The sequence below is a fragment of the Camelus dromedarius genome, chromosome 12 (genome assembly GCF_036321535.1).
Source record: "Camelus dromedarius isolate mCamDro1 chromosome 12, mCamDro1.pat, whole genome shotgun sequence".
Lineage (NCBI taxonomy): Eukaryota > Metazoa > Chordata > Mammalia > Artiodactyla > Camelidae > Camelus > Camelus dromedarius.
Genome location: NC_087447.1, coordinates 70,322,568 through 70,340,086, shown reverse-complemented (window position 1 = coordinate 70,340,086; position 17,519 = coordinate 70,322,568).

The following is a 17,519-nucleotide window of genomic DNA, read 5'->3' as shown; positions in this document are numbered from 1 at the left end:
CTAAAGACTAGCTCAAGATGAAAATGGAAAAGGAGGCCGCAACTGCCAAGATGAAGTCTTCAGTTTCCAAGTAATCACACAGCAATCCTATCGCCTGGCATTTGGGGGGAATAGCTACCTCCTGTAACCACCTCCGTTGGATCTCAGCCTCTAAATCACGCGCATTACAAGCCGGCTTTGATACAAGTTGTGAATTACTATAGAGAAGACCTTTTAAGCCAAAGAAAATTAGAATGAACTAATGAAGTCAAATCGCAACAAAGACTTTTCTCTTAGGAGATGATTTTAAGTTAAAACCCAAAAGAACCTTTTGAGAAGGAGCTCACAGCACTTCCTCTGCTCGCTCAGCTTCAAGGATGAGACACACGTCCACACCCTACTAGCTCTGATTTTTAGTTCATGAAAACCCAACTCGTCATCTTCTTTTTCCCCATTTGCTTGGTCTGTAATGACATTAGCTCAGCACTTTTGATAAGTGTTCTTTTCTTGGCTGTTAAATATATTACCTCCTCTCTAATGAAAGGGCCAAGATCAAGGTGAGGGACTAGTCTTGGGCGCAAAATTTAAAGGGGTGTTAAAAAAAAAAACAAAAACCTAACATCAAGATAATGTTTTAATGTGATATCTTTAAAAATCAAAATTAATGCCAAAAATAACCCCTTATAAAAGGGACTAAAATGGCGATATTTTAAATAAAAACAGTATCAGTATTACTTCTCTTTCTGCTGTGGACTTCTATGTGTCATGGCACATCACTGGTAAATGACGCTGCCTTCTGATGCTTTATGCTTCAATATTCTTTTTTCATATAATAATCTCTATAAGCCAGAGGTGGTTTCTCTCATGTGAAGCTGAAATACAGGAAGAATAAGAACAGAGACAGGGCAAGTATTGTTTGGTAGAATATATTGAGCACACCATGATTTCCCTTTAATTTGTTACATTTCCCTAAAGCATCACAAAATGTAACCTGTTATCATCTTAATCTCCATCATCCAGAGAAATAGCAAATGGGCTAGACCTCCTCGCACCGAAGCCTGAGATGCTGCAATGCGGCATGTTAAACAAAATCGTGGGCCGACGTGGCACTCCCTTGCTTAGGCTCTGAATGCTGATTATCTGGAGATGATAATAACATGACTTTTGAATATACGAAGCGCAAACAGCAATCATACGGTTAACACAAAACTTCGACTGTCAGGCAATTGTTATACTGAACACAATCCTTGAGCCATTAATTAGAGTATAGCATTTCCTCTTGAGATAATGCTGATTAAAATGTATATACACTCTGCTGGAAAATAACTTCAGGGTTGATGTGAAAACAGCAAAGAGACATTTCAAATAAATACCTTTGAAAGAAAGGGCATTTTGTACAGAGGAGAATATTTGTCTCCTTGTCCTGCTGGGAGCTGAGTCTCCCAGAGCCGTTTTGTGGTCGGTTGGGCAAGTTTTTCCAAAAGATACAAGGAAAAAAAAAAGAAGAATGACAAAGTGAGTCAGCTAAATTCTTGGTAGCTAACAAACAGAATTTTCTTTGGAATTGACTTTCTTCTTAATCTTTTATAATCACAGATACATAATTCAATGTACTTTCATAAAATATGCATGTCATTTTTCCTGTAAACTGGCATAAGGGCAGACCTTACCAATTAGCAAAATCCGCATTCTCACAGGTTTAACCCACTGTGCATCTGTAAATCCCTTCCGCATGAGTTACAGGCCTTTTTTTAAATTTAAAACTGGGTCTTTGAATAATGATTAAATATTGCATCCCGGTAGGACTCTCTGGGGGCCAATGTAGGAATTTTGCTGAGCTGCTCACAGATGACATAAAATTCACAAAGTGAGGAATTGAGACAGGAGGGGAGGGGGCAGGGCACAATCATGAAAGGAATGACATAGCCTGTTGAGGATATGACAAAAACTGGTTAGAACCTACCGGGCCCAAGATGGTGGAAGATTCACCTCCCAGTAGACCTTGAGCCTCATGACACGCTCACTGTGATACAACAGTGTGTTAAGTGACACTCCCACAGGTGCCATGACTGTTCCCAGGCTGATCATAAAATGTCAAAAATTGGGCCAGGGCCTAATTCTTAGAAACTCTGGCCCTTTCCCCCAAAACAGTTGGAATAATCCTCTCATTTATTAGTATATAAAATTACCCTACCCATAAAAATTAACCAGCCCCACACCTCAGGCCGCTCTTACTTTCCCAGATAACCCATGCCCTGGGGCCACTCTCTTCTGAGCTGGACCACATCCTATCTATGGAGTGTGTATCTTTCTAAATAAACTTGCTTTCACTTTACTAATGGCTCGCTCTTGGATGCTTTCTTGGGCCAGAGAGGAACCTACTCTCCAGCAGCTGACGAGCCACAGGCATGGCTCACCTGCCTTCTTGAGTCCAGGGCCTTGCTCTCAAAGTGTGTTCTGCACACCTAAGATCTTGTGAGAATTGTGGACTCTCAGGTTTCATTCTGAGAGTCACAGTCCAAATTTTAACCAGATGCCATGTAATTCTTGCACACATGGGGAAGTTTGAGAAGTTCTGGTCTAAGCATGTGGTGCCCACAAGCCTGGGCTCTCAAAGCCATCCCTGTGACCAGGAAGAAGTATCAAAAAAGTGGCACAATGACCTGCAACTGGAAATAAATGCGAAGCACAGGTGAGCCATTAAAAATTTAACAGCCCTTCTCACCAAGAAGTTCATAGAGGGTGGATAACTTGATAGGGCGGTACCTTGGTAAGTAAAAGGGAGACTTCATTTGTAGATAAAACTATGCTTAGACTTTTGGGAATTTTAAGGATGAACATCTATGTATCACTGAGGTTCAGTAGAGGTGATTGCAGGAAGCCACCTGAGGACTGAGCAGCCGAGAAGAAAGCATCTTCCAGTTTATTTTTGGCTGCAGACTGGGCCACACAAGACTCGGCAAGTGACTGGTCCTTATTGCAACGAATTTTACAGAGCCCTTCTGGTGACTCATAGCTGGTATCTTATTGACAGTTTTCGCACTTTTCCTACATGCATCACTAAACCCTTGGGTTTATTCTGCCACATATAAGCCAATGTAGGTTTCATATAAGTAAATATCAATGATAATAACAGTAGCTTCCATTTCCAGAATGACTGCTTAGTACCAGACACCATCCCAGATGATCTGAATTCTCTCTTTAAACCACATGGCTCCAAAGGAGGCATTATCCCATTTTATAATTGAGGAATTTGAGATGCAGGCACCACTGCTTCCATTTCTGCCCCAAACCATTTCATTTGTCTTGAATAATTTGTTTTTGATGGTTCTTCTCTTCCAGTAAGTCGGTTTTTTCATCAATCAATCATCTTGGCTCAGCTTTGTGGTCTGTTTCCTGACCCTGACCCATGACAGGCCATATCTTGTCATTCCCTGACATGCGATAACCCTGGGTTCTTCCAAATAGACTGTTTTCTTGCCTCCACTGGACCGAGGCAGAACACACCTCTGTCCACACAGTGTGTCATGGGTTGCCTTGTCCTGCCTGAAAAGCTTACCCCATACTATCTCCTAGCTCACTTGCTAAGAAGATCTTTTAGGACTTAACTTCAGTAAATAAACGTTTTCCTTCCTGTCATGCCTACTGTGAGGTAAAAATCTTCTCTCACCTCCTGTTAACTATCCATGAGCTCAGGTGTACAGAATTTTTGAAGTAAAGTGATTCCTAGTGCAGAAAAAAAGGAAAGGTTATTTTACAGTAGTAAGTCAATTTCCATTCAGGATCAACACTTTGGAGCGCCCTGGCTTGTCCCTTTGCACACCAACCCAGACTCATCCTTGAAAAATATCTCATTTCTTCTAATCCTGGAATAGCTTAGGGCAGTGTGTCTCAAACTTTTTCCATCAAAGCAATGGAAGGTACATGCATAACCCAAGAAGACTGTGTAAGGGGTCTGGGAGCACAATCCCCAAAAGGATTAGATAAAAATGGGACATTTTTTGAAGCCTGAAGCTTTATCTTTAAAAAAGCAGGCAAATTGTGATTACCCTCCCATAACGTGTCTTTATCTGTTTCACTGTAAAAATGGCTTAAATTTCATGCTAGATTAAATTACCTGAATTCTCACCTCGAAGTTTCAGGGTGGAGTTAAAACTCCTGGATGATGTGCAGTGTTTATCCTGTGGCTTTCAGTATGCCTGGCGCACTGCCATGTATGCCCCTGAACCGTCCATCATGAGGATAGTGTGGTCCCCTGATGACTTTGCTAAATGACTATTATGAGAGCAGAACAGTCATTCAAAGGATAGTCATCTCTTTCAGAACACTGAAGAGTCATGGTGAGCATCTGTTTCCAAACCGGAGAGTGAACGAGTCAGTTGAATCCATGTCACTCAAGCAGGTGAGCTGCCGAGCCTCGCAGTAACGACCCTTCAGAAGGCAGAACCTCTTGGAATAGCTTCCTTCCCCTGATCCTTTGTGTAACATCATAATGAGATCTCACTGTAAATATCACTTTAAGAACCCCTTTTCTTGCCTTATGCAGCAACGAGGGAAAGCCACTGAGACGACTAGCTATGTCATCTGTTCTATTCAATAATCTTGAAGTAAAAAATAAATGCATCTCCATGGCTTCAACATTGTGCCACAGTCTTCCTTGCCAAAGGAGTAAATCCTGTCACGTAGGAGAAAGTTTGGAAAATAGTGTTCAGGGACCGACTGTGATGTCATTGTCAAGTGCCTTGTCACTTGGGAGGCTAGGCAATGATATCCAACAAACTTATTAGTTATATCTTTGAGCCTTGGGCCCCTTGTAATTCTTCTTGTGATGAAGCTATCTTTGGTTATGAAAGATTTGCCAAGTAAAAACGCCTTTGACTTAAGGCACTTAAATAATTCTAGCTGCAAAATTAATGAAAAGATTATTGAAAATGCCCTAACAGTAATTTGGAAGACATTCTGCACAAATATTTCTGTTTGGAAGAACAGTCATTTTAAAGCTAAATACATCTCAAGCCATAGTTTAAAGTGTCAGGATGTGACAGAATTGGTGTATTTGAGAAAGAGAAATTTAAAACAAAATCTTAAAAAAATATATCTCAGAATATTCTAATGGTACAAAATAAATGAGACAATGGAAAATAGACAGAAATTTCCCTAATTCATAATGTAGTTCTTTGTTCTAGAGATTTGTTCATTATTGTGAAAATTAGCCACATTTAATCTTTTTAATGGTTGATATGAGAATGTTTTTCTTCATTTATTTTGAAATATGTCCTCCTAAAAAAGTATGTATAAACATATGTACAGTTTGGAGAATAACATTAAAACAAACACTTGTGTGCTCACCAACCACCAAAAGGAAAAGAATATTAGCTGTTATCTCACCATCTCTTGTGCCAAATAATTCTACTTCCTCCCGTGACTAACAATCACCCAATTTTTTGTGTAGACATCAATTCCTTCCTTCAGAAAATGCTTAACCAATTGCGTATTCATACCTAAACAATAGATAGATATTTTTGCTTGTTTTGAGCTTTATATCTCTTTATGGTTTTCAAGGACTTGATTTTTTTCCCACCAGAAACTAGCTTTCTGAGAATCATCCATTTGGGTGGCTTTAGCTGTGTGGCATTCCATCGTGTGATATGGCAGATAAGAAATCCATTTATATACCTACTTGCTAATCACTGGCTATTTGCATCAATTCTAGTTTTTGCTATTATGAACAGTAAAGTAACAAAGACTTGTACGTGATTCCTGGTCCATATGATTTTTTCTATTGTCTTTTTTTGCCTCTATTCATCTATTTCTGCTCTGATATTTGTTCTTTTCTTCCTTCAGCTATCTTTGGGCTTAGTTTCTTCTTCATTTTCTAGTTTCTTGAGGTATAAAGTTAAGTTCTTTAATTGTGACTCCTTTCTCTTTTTTGAGTCTGTTTTGATGTTTTTACACTAGGTAAAAAACTTCCACTTCTCCTAGGCTTGACAGACTGGCCTCACATAAGAGATGAACCTCTTCCATCCCCCCAGCCTAAGCTCCTGGGCGCCCCTCAAGCCTCTGTGATTGTCCAAGCCACCATCTTCGTTCTTTGTAGCCCCCTTAGATGCAGGCGAGCTGAGACCCTTCAGTGCCCCAAAGGCATGGGACACACCCTCATGCCTGTTCAAGTTCCCAGAGGACCGCTCATTGCATAACACTGCCACTCACCAAGGAAGGCTAATGTGAAGATCGACTTCCGGCCCGGAGATGGGAGATCAGGAGGTTAGATGAGGCAGCCCCTATCAGGAAAAAACTGGGTGCTTGTTGGTTTGGCCTCCTTACTCTGTGCTAAGCCAGAGAGGGGAGCTGCTGAAATTGCTCGTTTGCCCAGATAGAACCACCTCTTAGTTTTGTGTGATCTTGGGGGACCAGTGAGTATCAAGCCTGCATTAACTCCCAGAGCATGGTTTATTTGGGAGCCAGTCTCTCAGGTAGCGGCTGTAACAGCTGGGGTGCGAGATGTTTGTGCAAACTCCTTCCACGGAGAAGCTGGAGGTGTGGTTTTACTGCCGGGGTGGGCCAGGTGGAGGTGGTGAGGAACACACTCACTAGCTCGTTCAGGCTCCTGGGAACATCCCAGGCAGCTTGCACATGCAGGTTAATTATGAGCCAGAATTTCAAGCAGTAGTTAGGAAAGTTCACAGTCATATTCTCTCTAGGGAGAATTTGGGCAGCAGAGATGGGCATTCTGCCTGCTCCCTCTGTGCTGAGTCCAGGGGCCATGACTGTAGTGCGCGCTTGTATGCTCATTTGAAACCTGTTTGTCTAATATGGTTCTGTGGTGCTTGGACCATCAAAGCTAGGTAATTTGGTAGCCCGCCCCTTGGAGGGCAGCCATAAAAGTCAAGGTGCTAGACGTGTGGACAAGCTCCTTCTAGGGAGAAGCTGGCAACTTGGTTTACTGTTGGAGTGAGCCAGAGGGAGGAGGTGGGGAAAGAGCCCACTGATTTTGGGGGTTTCAAGCACAACCTAGTTGCAAGCTGATTAGAAGCTAGACCTTCAGGCAGCAGCTGAGAAAATGTATAGTCAAACCTCTTCCAGAGAAAAAAGCAGGGAGATGGGTATTTTTGTCTGTTCCTTCTGCACTGAGCCGGGGAAGGGTAGCCGCAGGGAGTTTTGTGCATCTGTCTAATAGCTACTTCTTTGTCTGCTGTAGTCCTCTACCCGGGGCTAGGTGATTCAGAGATCCACCCCTGGGGTAGCAGCCTTAAAAGCTGAGGGGCTGGATGTGTGAGCCAAACGCTTCACTCCCCGGGGAGACGCTAGAAGTTGGAAGTCCTCCCACCTCCAGTTGTAAGGCTCTGTGCTGGGGGTGGCCTTATGGCAAGAGCGTGTCCTAGTGCTCCCTACCCACTTCCACGTGGGTGTTTTCTTAGTTCTGACGTGGAGGAGTAACTCAAGTAGTTTCTGGATTTCTCTCCGAAGGAACTGACCCACGTATAGCTGTACATTTGATGGATCTGCGGCAGGACGGAAAGTCAGGAACCTCCTATGTTCCCTTTCGGAGCAGTCCCCTTCTGACTGACTTCTAATATTCCTCGTAGTTGTCTGCGTATTCTAGAAACTAGTCCTTTATTGGCGATATGTCTGGCAATACAGCTCACTTTTACTTCATCTGTAATATGTTTTGGTGAACACAACTCTTCATTTTCAAACCGTAGACCTAATGATATTTTACTTTATGAGTTAGGTTTTTTGACTCTTATTTATAACCCCTTTCTTACACAGCTTAGAAAAATATTCTCCAGGGTTTCCTTCTAAAACTTTGGAAGTATTGCCTTTTATGTTTAAATCATTAATCAAATGAGAATTAACAACTCGTATGTGGGTTTTCTCTTCTTGCTCCGTTGATCACCGGGACAATCCTTGCACCACTCCCTCCCGATCCTAATCGATATACATTTATAATTCTTGGTTTTTGGTGTGCCAGATTCACTGTATTCAGCCTTTGGATAGTCTCATATAAAATTCTCAACCATCACATCAATGTTGTTTAAAAATCTATTGAAATGTTGATCAGAATTTCACCACAACTATCAACTCTTCAAAATCTGACATCCTTAAGACTGAATCTGCTTGTTCATGAATGTGAAACAGCTTTAAATTTATAATGTATTGTTTAATGTTTTTCTTTGAAATTTTATGATTTTCTGTCTAGAGGCATTGCACATCTTCCATTTAGTCTTTGATTTGTTAGTTTTGTTGTTGGTGTAAATAGAATCGATTTGGGAGCTGTTAAGACCCTCCTCATGCTTGACGGTTCACGAGGAAGACCTGAAACTCTCGGAAGCTGTTGCACTTATGGTGATGGTGTATTACAGCAAAGAACACGGATCAAACCCAGCAGAGAAAGCACACCCGAGGAAAGGCCCAGGACAAAGCAGGCACAAGCTTCTAGGTTTTTCCTCCCCATAGAAAATATCCAAACTGAGTCACAAAGGAAAAAACTGCAGTACTGAAGAAGGACAGTGAAAACACGTAATGCATGTAATTGAATACCCGGAAGGAACACAGGGAGAGAAGGGGAAGAAGTAATCTCTGAAGCTGTAATAACCAAATATTTTCCCAAAACAAATCTAAAAAACTAAGTCACCAAATCAAGCTGCTCTGAACATCCTAAGCAAGATAAATACAAAATATCTGCACTTTGACTCATCATAGTAAAACTATGAAACTTCAGAGACAAGGACCAAATCTTAAAACCATCTAGAGGACAAAAACAAAACAAAAACAAAAAACACTGCTCTCAAAATAGCAATGAAAATCTGAGAATTGAATTCTTCATAAAAAAATGATGGAAGTCAGAAGACACAAAGATCATGGAGGAAGTATTCTATTCCTGGAATTAATACAACTTAATCATAATGTTTTTTAATGAAAGCCTGAAATCAGAGTCTACATATTTTGAGATTGTGGCATATATGTTTGTGAATGTTATTGACCTGCAATTTTTCACTGTTTGATATGCCCTTTATCTGCCATAGCTACAAAGATTAAAAAATGTTTTTCTAAAAAAGAATTGAAGAAAGTTTCTTCTTTTTTCTATTTACTAAAAAGTGTTTCTATGCAATTAGAATTAGCTGTTTGAAAAATATTTGATAGATTTTTTCTGTACAACTGTGGCTGGTGTTCTATTTAGAGGAGTCTTTTAACTATGAGTCCCTGCCTTTAATGGTCATAAGACTATTGATCTTTTCTGCTACTCTGACTGCAGCCCACACATCTTGTATTTTATTCTCATTATCACTTGGTTCTTAGTATTTTCTATTTTCCATTTATTCTTTGATCTAGGAGATCTTTCGAAGTTTTCCTTTAAACTTTCAAATAAATGGAATTCTCTTAGTTTCCCTTTATTACTTTTAGCTAAATTAATTTTCTTATAGTCAGAGAGTGCAGTATTTTTTACTCATTGACATATTTTTAAAAGTTTTTTGGCTTAGTGTGTGATAAATTTCAGCCAATACTTCTTGTGTGCCAGAAAGAATTATCCAATAACTAGATAAAACGTTCTTTATATGTTCATTAAATTACTTGTGGTCCTTGTGTTTTTTACACTTTCTATAGCACTACTGAGTTTTGATCTGCTTCACGTATCGATAACTGTGATAGATAGGTTAAAATTCCTTACTACCATAGTGGATTTACCAAATTTTCATTGTAGCCTACCAAGTGTCACCTTACATATTTTGGAAAAAAAATTAGGTGAAATTATTTTATCTTCCTGGAAAATTGCACTTTTTATCAATATGTGCTCACTCTTTTTTTTTTTCCTAGTAATTATTTTTGCCTTTAAGTCTGTGACCAGCCAGACCAACTTGATTTATTTTAATATTTTTGTGGTGTATCTTTTTTCATCCTTTCAACTTTTCTGTGTTCTGATTTTGATGTGCCTTTTAGAAAGAGCGCAGTGAGACTTTGCATATTTTTGCCCAGCTGGTCGGATAAGTTTTGTCTTTCACCTAGATGGTTATTCTGTTTTATTTCTTGTAGTTATTTGAATTCATCAACATCCTCTTATTTGGACCTATTAAACTACTTTTTCTAATTGCAATATTCTTCTTCCTTTCTTGCTTCTTTTGGATTGATTGAGCTGTTTTTTTGCTCTCCCCTCTCCTAATTCCTTACAATTTGAATATTCAACACTCTGTTTCTCTCCCTTTTCTTAATCCTAAAATATCTTGGTGCTCATTTAACTTTATAAGATCTCAAGTTAATCAATATTGTTAGCCTCTTTCAGAAAACCAGAAAGGATTTAGATTGCTTTAATTCCTATCACCCTCCTCCCACCTTAGATAATGACTGCTATCCAATATTTTGGTTATGTTTCAGTTTTTCTCTGTAAAGCAAAAATTGTTTTTGTACAATTCATATTTGTTTTGATTTACCCCAGGCTTATATTTTCAAGCCCTATATTTCTTCTTTTTTTAAAATTGAGGTATAGTCAGTTTACAATGTTGTGTCAATTTCTGGTGTACAGCACAATGCTTCAATTATACATGAATATACATACATTCATTTTCATATATTTTTTCACCATAAGTCACTATAAGATTGAATGAATATAGTTCCCAGTGCAATACAGCATAAACTTGTTTATCTATTTTACATATATCAGTCAGTATCTGCAAATCTCAGACTCCCAATTTATCCCTTCCCACCCCCTTCCCTACTAGTAACCATAAATTTATTTTCTGTCTCTATGTTCCTTCTTTTATTTCAGACCTTTCTTGTGTGTTCTCTTCCCCATTCACCCAGAAGTGCCCATCTGCACAAATCACACTATCTTCCTTTCAATTTCAGTGGACTGATGAACTCTTTGAAAGTTGATATATGTTTAAGAGCTCTTGATGTAACTAAAAATTATCCTTAATAATATACTTTTTGGTGTCTTAAATGTAATTAAAAGATTTTTATTTGTCCACAAAGCTTGTAATTGGCAGAAATAGCCAATGAAAAATTCCATGGCTAGATAGTACTAGTCCCTTGAAAGGAGATTATCTACTGGGAAGACCCACCAAAGAAACACCGAGCCCCGCCACGGGGTCAGGAGACTCCCAGATGATTCTTCTGCACTGCCGAGAGCTGTCCTTCTCCATCCCTGCTGTTTGCCGTTGGCAGCACTTGAATATCACCGTGGGACAAAGTAATGGTTTCTGAGATCTAACTATACAATTTAAACAGAACCTTGTGGATCTAAACTTGTGGGACCAGGAAAGTAGCCTCTAGCAATAAGCAGATTCTTGTTTTTGCTTATTAAGTCATCCATCCTATTCTGCATCTTTCTAGGACACTGGGGCTCATGGCCCTTGCCAGCCTTTGATCAGCTGAGGTTACAGGTATCGGTAATGGATAAGCATTAATGCGCAACAGGACAGTTGAGTATTCTGCAAAAACAATCGCATCTGCCATCCAAATAGCTGGTCATAGTTTTCTAAGGCAAGGAGCAGTCTTGCAACTGATTTTATGACTGAGGAAAACAGGAGAATGAATGTGAAAAAGGAAGAAACTCCAAAAAAAAGAAGAAGAAGAAGAAGAATGCAAGATATTGATGTTGTACAGGAGGGCCAAAAAGGATGTTTATGTATTGATTTATTATAGTCAAGTCAGTAAAGTGCTGACCTGAATATCAAGACTGATTCCATTAGCAGCTCTGGTGAGAGCGGTGTGATGTTACTGAAAATCAATGGGCTTAAGAATCAAATGAGCCCAGGTTTAAATGCTGGCTCCAGTATTTGCTGGCTTTGTAATCACTAGTCATTGCTTTAGCTTCTCTCAGTCTTACCTTCCAATTTGTAAAATGAGGACAGACGTATCCACCATGGCAGTGTTGTGAGGATTAACTATGATGAAAGTAAAGGACTTTCAATGCCTACCCAATGAAAGCCCCTCAGTAAAAGACAGCAGCTATCGTGTGACACTAGACCCATCACTGAATCTCTCTCTCTCCATAGTTTTACCATCTATAAAAGGGGAACATTAAAAAAAAACTTCTCCTTTTTTTTTTTTTTTTTTCACAAGAAAGCTGTGAAGATATAAATGGGTTTGAGCGATTTGGTGACATTTTAGACAATTGCATTTAACAGAGTTCTTTAAGAATATTGGCCGAAAAAAAAAGAAAAAAAAAATCAAGTTAGATGTTAATGAATATACTGGTCTTCTTTAAATAATGATTTATTTCACCCAAACTCTAAAATACTACCAAACGTTTACTGTTTCTTTGCTAAGTTTTCTCATTTTTTAAATTGACATAGCATCTACATTTCTTCATAGTATTTCCAGTCTAAGCCAGAAACTGGAAAAAGGAAACATTTAGGGGAAGAACTTTCCTATGTAATAGCTGGCTTTCTTTTACGTTTTGAAAGTCCATGTATATTTGAATGTATTGGTGAATTACCTGCACCCATGATCTTCCTCGTTGCCTGTCAGGCTGGAGTCGATTTCCCTCTGCACAGTTGTCCATTTGCTTCTTTGTGTTTGTATTTCTTCTCAATTGAGCGTTCTGGTTTCTTCCCTTTAGCTGCTATGGCAGGCTTAGCTTCTGAGATAAAATGGAAGGGACATTACAGCCAAATAAATTCTTTCCTGAGCAAGGATTGTGTCCAAATCCCTTTTCCCTCTTCACCCTGGTGCACAAAGCTGGAAAATGAAGCAGCCTCACGATCTCCATCATCCTGCCCCTCGAGGCTGGGAAGGCATCTGATTCTGAGCAGCCAACTCCCAGCCTTCTTCCTCTGGGCCAGTCCCTGGCCTGTCTTCCTTCTCTGGAGACAAAGGCACTTCTTACAGAAGGCACACTCAGCCCCAAATCATACTACCCCAAATTCTGCTTCCAAAATAGAATAAAGATTAAAAAAAGAAAAGAAAAAAGAAAAAAAAAAGAACCCAAGTTGCTTTCTCTACCCTTTTTATCTTGTTCATTTCTAGAACCAACTAACGATGTCTGAAACATAACAGGCATTTAATAAATATAGTTGAATAAATAAACAATGTACGGTAGGGGATGAAGTAATGGGTTTTCTCAATCCCAACTATAGTGGATTCTGTGCACTGGCTTGTTTGGCATCTATTTTAACCTCATTGTTCTGTGTCTTCACAAAACACAGAGGCTGGAAAGCTAAAAGCTACATTTCCCAGATTTCCTTGCAACTGGAGTCATAGACATTATTTAGGTTCTACCAACCTGGTACAATCATACTGAGGTGGGAAGCCCCATAAAAAGACCAGCAGGACCCCCAGGCAGGGCCGCTACTCTCCTGCCAGCACCATCCGGTTCCCTGGCCTAGTGTCTCTATCTCACTTTTTGAGTCTGAAATGGCTTACTTTTAGGAAAGTGGAACTTACCCCTAAAATTCTGTTGGTTCCCTGAGCTCACTCCTGATTAGTTATTTCCTTCACTCCTGATTGGTCCATTTCCCTAACTTCTGATTGGTCTGTTTGTAGTACTTCATTTGCATGGATCTCACTCCTGATTGGTTACTTCTCTCACTCCTGACTGGTCCATTTCTACAAAGCTTGTTCCTAATTAGTCATCATTTGTTATACCTTATTTCCATATGATGTTGCAAAGTGTAAACGGGCAGCCTATAAAGGCCCGTGTAAACCTACAGATGGGGTCTAGAGCTTGTAGTGTTAACTCCTCTGGGCCTGCTGGCATAATAAATGTGAATTCTCCAACTGTCCGAGTGCTGCTTGGTCTCTCGCCCAGATCCAGGTTGCTGTAACACTGAGCTGTAACACATTTTTTCTGCAACAATATGAGATTTGAATTGGAAGGAGAGTTGAGTGGGAGTTATGAAACATTTGTTTCACTGAGCTAAATTGTGAAAGGCAGTGTGAAACTGTGGTCAGCGGCTTCCTAATCTGATGGCTTGCTGTAGCTCTGGGGGCAGCTTCCCCAACACTGGTCGGAGTTCCTGGAAGCTCGGTCTAAAGCCTGCTTCTCCAACCTTCCCAATGCTTGTGTAAGTCAGTCAATACATCATAATAAATCTATTTTTGAACAAAATATTATGCACAAGCTAACTGTACTGGGGCATACCCATTGAAGTTTATAAACTTTTCCACCACCTTACCCCCATTTTTAAACTTTATTTTTTTTATTGAGTTTTAATCAGTTTATTATTTTTAATTTTTTCTTGTACAATCCTGCCCTAATGGCTGGTCTGAAACATACTTTATTGTATTGAACTTAGAAAAATAAACAGTTGGATCTTTCCATTCGTTCAGCCAATATGTGTAATCAGTATTTCCCCAGAGCTCAGTAACCTCTGGGCACAACTGAGGACACTTGGACATGAATATGTACATTTCCGTATTTCTTTGCTCCAGCCTGTTTAACATAGGATCTTACAACCCCCATTCCCACCACGTTAAAACTTCCTCTGGTCTGTTTTTTTGTATTTGGAATCCTAGGGCTTTTCTGCTACTTGGTCATAAACAATCCTCTTGAGTCCCCCCAATATACTAGTTTTAATGACATCTGTCTTCCATGCCACTTGAGAATAGCACCTTTTCTGTGGCCACTGCTTCCTATGTGGCAACACTGACTCCTGCCCAGGCTGGGGTTTCCAAGGGTTTCCAAAGTAGCCAAGCACTCGCAGTGGGGTAATCCCTTTAATCATCACACTTTCAGAGCAATGCTGCTCCACAAATAAATGAAAGATCCCCTTTCTCCCTTAATCTGTGGCATTATGTGTCACCAAAGCAGAATGACTTAAGCCCCATGTCTCAACATAACCTCCTGAAAACAGCTCCCTTCTCTATAAAAGGCTGAAGTTTTGCTTGGAGTTTGACAGTGGAATATATACCGGCCAGTCTCTGGTGTCTTCTGCTTTCTCTTCTTCCAACCTTATGCCACAATCTTCTCCTGCCGTCAGAAATAAAGCCCCTAAAACAAAATTAAGTATTATCTCAGACCCGTCTCTCATTCATAAACTCCAGCAGAGGACAGGCCTGAACTCCAGCTTAAATGAGCACCGCTCATTTAAATGAGCATCTACTTTGTGTTGGGCACTGCTGATCCGAAGGTGCATTACACCTGGTCCTTAACCTTGAGGAATTTGTCACCTAGTGGAGTTTAATTAGAGAAGCCACCTTCAAGATATGCTATGCTGTATATTAGATCAGGAAATCCTTATGTCCAGACTTGAGCCTGTCAAACAAAACCAAAGAACATTAAGATTTCTTTACCCTGTTATTACCTAGGAAGTAAACATATCTAGCAGAGGGGAAAAAAAAACATTTTTGGGCACAAAGCTTGAGAAAATAGATTGAAAATAACTCTAACTTTTAATGTAAGATCATCTGAGATAACAAAGAAGATGGTTTGTCAGGTCAGACTTTCATGAATTGGAGATTCACACAGACTCAAGCTTTGAGAATAATTTTAAGGGTACAAGTAATCCGAAGTTCGAAGCAAAGCAGAGAGAGGTCCAGGACTGCCGCTGCAGGTCCCCAGGCCCTTTCTTGCTGCATGAAGATGCACTTAGGCCTGGATTACCTCAGGAGGTCGCTAAGCTGTGTATGCTGAGATAGGAAACATACCCACTTTATATTCAGACAGGTATTTGGAGGTAATGACATTTTCCAAGGAATTATACCTCATAAATCTGCTCATTCCAGATCTGTTTTCCATAAGTAATCCTAGAGAAATCTCATATATTTTGCTAAAATTCTTCCTTTGGTAAAGTCTCTCCTGTAAGTAATCACGATTGTTTTCCAGGAAGTCATCAACTGAGTTACCTTCTTTCTTTCTTAGAGGCATCTCTTCAACTCCACAAGGGGAGAGAAGGAATCCGAGCTGTGTTCCTTATGTTCTTCTTCCCACTACACACAGGACTTCCAAATCAAGTGGCCAAAGACACACTCTGCTGACACCGGTCCATCACCCACCTCCAGGATGTAGGACAGAAAGCCAGACATTAATGCAGTTGTTGTAAAGACTGGGAGAGAGTTCTCAAGGGACAGTCAGTGGAGTATTGTCATATTTTCCTTCCTTTCCTTCAGGGAAATGTATGTTTACTTTTCCTCACAAATTAAGAGAGTGGAATTTCAAATATTCACTTAATGCTCACTTATGTTTCCTGGAGTTTAGGAATAGAAGGATTTCGAGCTCATGCTCAGAAGTGTCTCAAAGTCAGAGGCTACCTACAGTTGGCCCAGAGGGAAGAAGATGATCTAGAGGGAAGGAGATACACTCCCAAAGGGAGAAGACAAACAGGACTTGGTTTTGAGACAGGAAGGAAGGGGGCAGGGCACAGACATTCAAGGAATGACACAGCCATTAACACCAACATGGCGGAAAATTCAACTCCCAACAGACCTTGAGGCCCAAGATGGTAGACCTTGAGATTCATTATACACTCGTTGTAATATATTAGCATACAAAATGGCACTCCCACAGGCACCATGACAGTTTCAAGTCTCTCCATAGAAGATCAAAAAGTGGGTGGTGACCCAGTTCCTGGGAATCTCTGCCCCTTCCCCAAAGTAGCTGGAATAACCCTCCCACTTGTTAGCATATGAAGTTACCGAATCCATAAAAACGAACAACCCCTACACCTCGTAGTCCCTCTCCCTTCTGAGTGAGATGACTTGCATTCTGTCCATGGAGTATGTATCTCTCTAAATAAACCCACTTTTACTCAACTGTGGCTCGCTCTTGAATTCTTTCTTGTGTGAATCCAAGGACACTCAACTGAGACCTGGGGCATGGCCATCCTCTCACCCCACATTTTCCTATATCAGTTTTGACCCAAAGGAGATATTACCCAAAAGGGATAAGATGATCCCAGCAGAGGGCTTCTGCATGGGGTAGACCAGCTGAAGCTGGAGGCTGATGGGGTGGCTGTGAGATACCAGCTGAAGAGGCATCAAGGCATCATCGTGAGAGAACTTTAGATTCAAGGTCTCCAATGGTCATGGCTCTAAAATTCCACCAATCCAAGAGAAAGGGTTAGTGTTTGGACCTCTGTTGTGTGTGGAGGGCTCCATAGGCAGAGACATACTGTTCCAGTGAGATGCAGTCCTCTCCTCCCCTTTCCTCTTCTCCTCCAGCCCTGTCGAGGCAGAGGTGGCTGGTGAGGGGACAGGGAGCAGCAGGAGAGGGAGTCTGTGGAATGAGAGACTGCCACCCCCTCCTTCGTCACTGGGTCAGGGGCGAGCTGGGGGCAGGAAGGAGTTTTCAGTCCATGAGACTGTGATGATAGATATTAGAATGATGTGGATTTTCACATAATTAATTAATGTCTAAACATGACAGTGCTATGAGAACTGTCTGATATTTTATCCAGAGAAAGAGAGACAAAAGCCTGCAGAGTCGGTTTAAAGCAAACGTGAAAAATAGGAAAACTGCTCGTATCTGAGCAAGTTCTGCTTATCCAGTAAATGAGTTACACGTGCACACCAAAATATTCTTGCTCCGTTACTATTTATACCCAAGGGGTGTGTGTGTGTGTGTCTCTGTGTGTGTGTGTCTGTGTGTAATCTGTGTGTGTACG